Source organism: Panulirus ornatus, chromosome 42, assembly GCF_036320965.1.
Source record: "Panulirus ornatus isolate Po-2019 chromosome 42, ASM3632096v1, whole genome shotgun sequence".
In the NCBI taxonomy this organism is placed as follows: Eukaryota; Metazoa; Arthropoda; class Malacostraca; order Decapoda; family Palinuridae; genus Panulirus; species Panulirus ornatus.
Window position 1 is genome coordinate 28,963,626 of NC_092265.1, and position 7,780 is coordinate 28,971,405.

At 37.6% G+C, this 7,780-nt stretch overlaps 2 non-coding genes across 2 annotated transcripts; both read left to right on the forward strand.

Moving 5' to 3' along the window:
* The first annotated feature begins 4,805 nt into the window (after nucleotides 1-4,805).
* TRNAV-CAC (transfer RNA valine (anticodon CAC)) lies at nucleotides 4,806-4,877 on the forward strand. The gene has a single exon. It is a non-coding gene; the product is annotated as a tRNA-Val (tRNA).
* Nucleotides 4,878-5,575: 698 nt separating this feature from the next.
* On the forward strand, nucleotides 5,576-5,647 carry TRNAA-GGC (transfer RNA alanine (anticodon GGC)). The gene has a single exon. It is a non-coding gene; the product is annotated as a tRNA-Ala (tRNA).
* Nucleotides 5,648-7,780: the final 2,133 nt, after the last annotated feature.

The following is a 7,780-nucleotide window of genomic DNA, read 5'->3' on the forward strand; positions in this document are numbered from 1 at the left end:
TAAAGTGTGTGGAAGAAGAAAGTTAAGAGTAAATGTCAATAAGAGCAAGGTTATTAGGTACAGTAGGGTTGAGGGTCAAGTCAATTGGGAGGTGAGTTTGAATGGTGAGAGGCTGGAGGAAGTGAAGTGTTTTAGATATCTGGGAGTGGATCTGTCAGCGGATGGAACCATGGAAGCGGAAGTGGATCATAGGGTGGGGGAGGGGGCGAAAATTTTGGGAGCCTTGAAAAATGTGTGGAAGTCGAGAACATTATCCCGGAAAGCAAAAATGGGTATGTTTGAAGGAATAGTAGTTCCAACAATGTTGTATGGTTGCGAGGCGTGGGCTATGGATAGAGTTGTGCGCAGGAGGATGGATGTGCTGGAAATGAGATGTTTGAGGACAATGTGTGGTGTGAGGTTGTTTGATCGAGTAAGTAACGTAAGGGTAAGAGAGATGTGTGGAAATAAAAAGAGCGTGGTTGAGAGAGCAGAAGAGGGTGTTTTGAAATGGTTTGGGCACATGGAGAGAATGAGTGAGGAAAGATTGACCAAGAGGATATATGTGTCGGAGGTGGAGGGAACGAGGAGAAGAGGGAGACCAAATTGGAGGTGGAAAGATGGAGTGAAAAGGATTTTGTGTGATCGGGGCCTGAACATGCAGGAGGGTGAAAGGAGGGCAAGGAATAGAGTGAATTGGAGCGATGTGGTATACAGGGGTTGACGTGCTGTCAGTGGATTGAATCAAGGCATGTGAAGCGTCTGGGGTAAACCATGGAAAGCTGTGTAGGTATGTATATTTGCGTGTGTGGACGAGTGTATGTACATGTGTATGGGGGGGGTTGGGCCATTTCTTTCGTCTGTTTCCTTGCGCTACCTCGCAAACGCGGGAGACAGCGACAAAGTATAAAAAAAAAAAAAAAAAAAAAAATAATAATTATAATAATGATACAGCGCTGGTGGCTGATTAATGTGAGAAACTGCAGAGAAGCTGGTGACTAAGTTTGGTAAAGTGTGTGAAAGAAGAAAGTTAAGAGTAAATGTGAATAAGAGCAAGGTTATTAGGTACAGTAGGGTTGAGGGTCAAGTCAATTGGGAGGCAAGTTTGATTGGAGAAAAACTGGAGGAAGTAAAGTGTTTTAGATATCTAGGAGTGGATCTGGCAGCGAATGGAACCATGGAAGCGGAAGTGAATCATAGGGTGGAGGAGGGGGCGAAAATTCTGGGAGCCTTGAAGAATGTGTGGAAGTCGAGAACATTATCTCGGAAAGCAAAAATGGGTATGTTTGAAGGAATAGTGGTTCCAACAATGTTGTATTGTTGCGAGGCGTGGGCTATGGATGAAATTGTGCGCAGGAGGGTGGATGTGCTGGAAATGAGATGTTTGAGGACAATATGTGGTGTGAGGTTGTTTTATTCGAGTAAGTAATGTAAGGGTAAGAGAGATGTTTGGAAATAGAAAGAGTGTGGTTGAGAGAGTAGAAGAGGGTGCTTTGAAATGGTTTGGTCATATGGAGAGAATGAGCGAGGAAAGATTGACAAAGAGGATATATGTGTCAGAGGTGGAGGGAACGAGGAGAAGTGGGAGAGCAAATTGGAGGTGGAAAGATGGAGTGAAAAAGATTTTGAGTGATCAGGGCCTGAACATGCAAGAGGGTGAAAGGCGTGCAAGGAATGGAGTGAATTGGAACTATGTGGTATACCGGGGTCGACGTGCTGTCAATGGATTGAACCAGGGCATGTGAAGCGTCTGGGGTAAACCATGGAGAGTTCTGTGGGGCCTAGATGTGGAAAGGGAGCTGTGGTTTCGGTGCATTATTACATGACAGCTAGAGACTGAGTGTGAACGAATGTGGCCTTTGTTGTTTTTTCCTAGCGCTACCTCGCACACATGAGGGGGGGAGGGGGTTGTTATTCCATGTGTGGCGGGGTGGCGATGGGAATGAATAAAGGCAGACAGTATGAATTATGTACATGTGAATATATGTATATGTCTGTGTATGTATATATATGTGTACATCGAGATGTATAGGTATGTATATTTGCGTGTGTGGAGGTGTATGTATATACATGTGTATGTGGGTGGGTTGGGCCATCTTTCGTCTGTTTCCTTGCGCTACCTCGCTAACACGGGAGACAGCGACAAAGCAAAATAAATAGAATATAAAATAAATAATGATAATGATAATAATTGTAGTAATAGTAATAATGATGATAATGATAATAATTATGATAAAAACAATAATGATGATAATTATAATGATTATGATAATGATAACAATTATGATACTAAAAATAGTAACAATGATATAATCATAATAAATAGCACTGTACTATAATAATAATGAAATAATGAAATTGATAATAATAATAGTAATAATGATGATGTAATTATAATAAATATCACTGTACTATAATAATAATGACGGTAAAACATTCAATACAGTTGCGTCTTCCTAATATAACAAGACAATATGGTCTAAATATACCACATACCGGTGTTACACTGAGTTAAAAGAATTAAACTCCACGAACCATGATTTTGTCTTGATCTGTCCTTGTAACAGTATTTTGAACCTATACTCATCTTGGTGTATATTGTTTAGTTTTCGTAACCATTACATGAATATAAGTCAACATGTTTTCAGGAAAAAATAAGTTTTTCCAATTGTATGTTTTTCATTTACCATTGGATGGAAGGATCCCAGGGATTAGTGTATATCTTGTGTCCCAACCAACCTTGCTCTGTTGGTTCCTGCTGTCTCTGGGTTAGTCTTGTTTTATGGAAAAAAGAAAGGTAAATGTTTATCAGGAGCGGGACTCGAACCCAGGCCCGGAAGACCGGACAATGATTTGAAAGCAGCGCCTTAAACCACCCGGCCATCCTGCCAGGAGAAAATAAATTTGGAAGTTCTCTCTAACTTACTAAACTGAACAAATTCCAGGAGCAAATGTATAGTATATACTTATAAGGTTAAGAGACGGGACAACACGAGTGTATAACTCTCTCCCATAATGCACAAATAGTAACACACACACACACACACACACACACACACACAGAGGCGCCAGGCTGGAGGCGGGGCATCGTGACGTCACAGGCAAGTCCCTCCCCCCGCCAGATCCAAACATGTGTTGTGTCTGGTGATGGCGGTTCAAGATTTCCCACATTTATATTGATCTTTACATTATCATCCACTCCCAAAGTCACCTGGCATTCTTGTGTTTCAACAACAGACGTGATATATGCAACACCAGGCAAACATTGTACCATTATCTGATAGGTTAATTGGTGCAGAATCAAGAACCAGTGAATTTCATCGCCGCCATAAGTAAGTAAGGAAGGTGACTTTAATGATGATAAATACGACCTGGTATGGCTGTGTCTACACACTACCGCCATCTGGTCAACCTGGTACGTACGAACCTTAACCTTAAAGTGGCCCACGTAAAACGGGAACTTAAAATCTATCCATTTAACTGTCATTCATTAATTAACATTTAAACACCATCTTTTAAACGTAAACCTTCCACTTGCATTATATTAACAAGTACTCTAAGATACGTCATATAAACACAAGGTTTAAAGCTGAAACTCGAACTTTTAAGTCCGTCAATTTAACACCTACTTTACAATTAGCAAAAAAAATGCGAATTTTTAACTCCGCCAAAAAGCAGCTTGTGTATGTAATGCTTCATTTAATTGAACATTTCTAAAGTCAGTTAAATTAATGGTATCTTTTGATGTTCATCATTAAAACATAAACCTATGAATTCTGTCTCTAGAACTAAGCACAAACTTTTACGTTCCATCATAGGAAAGGAAACTTGCAAAATCTATCAAAATTCGTCACATAACGCGAACTTTTCAACCCTTCCATTTACCTGGGCCACTCTTCCCTGGCTGCCATTCATATTTTGTCCTTTTAAACTATGACTTTATTACACTTTCATTCATTCATCATGACTTTATTACACTTTCATTCATTCATCATGACTTTATTACACTTTCATTCATCATTCATCAACTAGTTCGTCTCACTGATATTCCATTCATAAACTTCATTTGTGCATCTCATAGTTTGACCGCCATGTTGCATGTTTCCTTAAGGTTTATAATTCTTTGTGTATTTAATAATAGAAGATTCAGTGATATTTCTCGTGGTACTGGAGTTAGAGTTAATAACTGAGATGGCATTATAATCTCTAACTCCAGTACCACGAGAAATATCATTGAATCTTCTATCATTAAATGCACAAAGAATTATAATCTTGATATAAGTGATTGTCTATACAAATTGCATAAATTTAGTGCTGATAAAATTTGTAAGGAATTCATCTTGTCCACATAATTAGTTTATGATACGCTTGTTGTCTGTCTCGGACAATCACATGTTTACCAAATGGCGTACTAGCTACGTCTCTTCGTTGTATATCAACTGACTGTTATATTTCTCTCTTGAGTCTCGCCTGATGATGTGGTTATTATATGAAAGTGCACTTGGGAACTTGTTTAATTTTCCCCGTGGTCTCATAGGAATATACTTGATCACGCGCAAAGTTGTGATCCTTTCCAATATATATATGTATGTATGTATATATATATATATATATATATATATATATATATATATATATATATATATATATATATATATATATATATATATATATATATATATCCTTCAGTATGTTTACTTTCGATAATGAGGAACAGAAGAATAAGCCAAGCAAGTAAATTTCGTCAAAGACATCTCTCTTTTCTAAACGCTGCCTCGCAAAGATTTTCATTAATTCAAATTGAAGAAACAGACGTATTTTCTATTGTCTGGTTAGCTCAGTGGTAGAGCGTGAGTCTCACACACTCAAGGTCGTGGGTTCGAGACCCACACCAGACATATTGTTTGTCTTTTTCTTTTTTCATTTTGTCCGCATCACATGTGTGCAACATTCAGTATGTTCGTCCAACGTTATAGTGAAGATCTTCACAATAAATTGGGGTTTTCGACCTTATCTGAAAGGGTCAGGTCCACCAAGACGTACTTGAAATCTTCCAGAAGCTTCTGGCGATCCTCCTCCAACTGCTGGGCACATCAGAGTTAACATGGGCCGGACATCGGTTGTGGAACGAACGGTAGTTAGCAGGGATGATAATGAGGGCTCTGACCTCATACCAGGTCAGCTTAGTTCCAGTCTATTGCTTAGTTCCAGTCTATTGCTTAGTTCCAGTCTATTACTTAGTTCCAGTCTAATGCTAAGTTCCAGTCTATCATTTAATTCCAGTCTATTGTTTAGTTCCAGTCTATTACTTAGTTCCAGTCTATTGTTTAGTTCCAGTCTATTACTTAGTTCCAGTCTATTACTTAATTCCAGTATATTGCTTAGTTCCAGTCTATTGCTTAGTTCCAGTCTATTGCAACGAAAATAAAAAAGTAAAACTCATTTCTTCTTGGAAAATTGAGAGGAAAACACGACAGCAACATGGAGATTTACCCTATGGTTATTTTGCCGGCTAATCGGCAACGGTCGGTCAAACAGTATTTTGCCGTGGTAATGTCAGTGCTTTATATAATACTAAGTCCCAAAATATGTTCTTGGGGGCGTAGCTCAGTGGTAGAGCGCTCGCTTGGCATGCGAGAGGACCCGGGTTCAAACCCCGGCGCCTCCATTTTTTATTTGGGAAATTCATTGTTTTCAGTCTTGTATATATATATATATATATATATATATATATATATATATATATATATATATATGCATATATCGTCCGATCAGGGAAGTTAAGCAACGTTGGGTCTGGTTAGTACTTGGATGGGTGACCGTCTGGGAACACCAGGTGCTGTTATCCCTGGTGATAGGGAAAAAAGAATACTTGCCACGTATTCCCTGCGTGTCGTACAAGGCGACTAAAAGGGGAGGGAGCGGGAGGCTGGAAATCCTTCCCTCTTATTTTCAATTTTCCAAAAGACGGAACAGAGAAGATATAAAGATATTGTAAAGTTGTAACTAATATAAGATATAAGAATGAATGAAAGATACGGATGTAGCTGAAACAAGGAGTAATGAAGATTAAGGTGCAATGAAAATTATTCTGTAGTGAAGACAAATACATATGTTGAAATTTTGTATTGAACATCAAGAAGTAATGATAATGATGAGAGTGTAGTGACGATGAGGGTTTAGTTAGGGAGTGGTGACAATTGCCTTTACAATTATAATAAGGAGGTAACACAATGAGGAACACAAACTTTCCAAAGCTACGTTCAATTCAGACTTTGAACTAAGTTCGGTAAACAGAAGAGTGATGTTAAGATGAGAGTGTAGTGAGGAAGAGTATAGTGATGATAAGGATATTGTCAAGATAGGTTGTAGTGAAGATACGAATGTAGTAGAGATAAGGGTTATCAAGGAGTAAAGTTTATTCAGAATGATTATGTAGTGAAGATAAGAACTACTTTTAGTGAACATCAGGGAGTACAATGATGATGGTATGGTAGAAATAACGGTGTAGTGAAGAAGAGGGTATAGTGAAGATATGATTAAGTGAAAATAAGCTAGTAGTGAAGATTCACGTTAGTGAATATGAGGTTGTAGTGAACTTAACCTTATTGACCTTATCCCCCAAATCCTCCAAACTCCGTTCAAGGGCCGATCCAAAGCCAATCAAAAAGGCTATTTCTCTGTGTATTGTTAGTGGTGGTGGTGGTGTGTAGGTGTGTGTAATCACCTATTTGCACTGTATTAGGAGGGGGTTTTACACTCGTTGGGCCCTGTGTAAGTACGCTGTTTGTGTGAGCGGGTAAAATCTAAAGCCTTCCTTGAAACCAGCTTAGTCAAGATAAGGTCATATGAAGATGAGGTTGTAGTGAAGATTATAATAAGCCTTGCATAGTGAAGATAAAGGGATTAAGTAGAGGAGATGTAGTAAAAAAGATTATAGTGAACACAAAAGGATTCAAGCTAAGTGCAGGGTCGGCCTACGGGCTTGAACTTACATTTTAGGTCAAAGGCATCACCAGTACACCCCGGCCAGCCTTAAAGTTTATCCGTGCACACATACACACACACAGACACATAAGTATATATATATATATATATATATATATATATATATATATATATATATATATATATATATATATATATATATATATATATATATATATATATATATATATATATATATATATATATATATATATATATATATATATATATATATATATATATATATATATATATATATATATATATATATATATGTGTGTGTGTGTGTGTGTGTGTGTGTATATATATTTACACTGTACCAGAAGCGTTAACAAAAGCTCATTTGGTGAAATCGTGTTTCCTCACATTAAATGTTATCCCAGATATCAAAAATTTTTCTCTTTGGTCTTTCATTTTCTATGTTTTCCACTTGACTTTCTTCACTCGAAGTGATTTACCGTTCATGTTTAAATTAAACTATATTTGTCAATTTACCAATTCCCTCTCCCATCTCATCATGACGCTTCTTATTGTCCTTTGATTTGAATCTTCAGTTTTCACCACTCCTTCAACATGATAACCTCTGAATCTGTGAGTGTGTAATGACCTATTTTTACTGTGTGAGGAGAGAGTTCTACACTCGCGAGGCCAAATATCTAGAACATTCCGTACTATTATACAACTTGTAAGATTTATGTATGGTGTCTGCCTTAACCATGACCTCATTCTTCTTATTCCATTCATCAACCACTCTTATATAAACTTTAAAATTACTTCTCTGAATATATTTGAACAATATTGCCCTAATTTCATG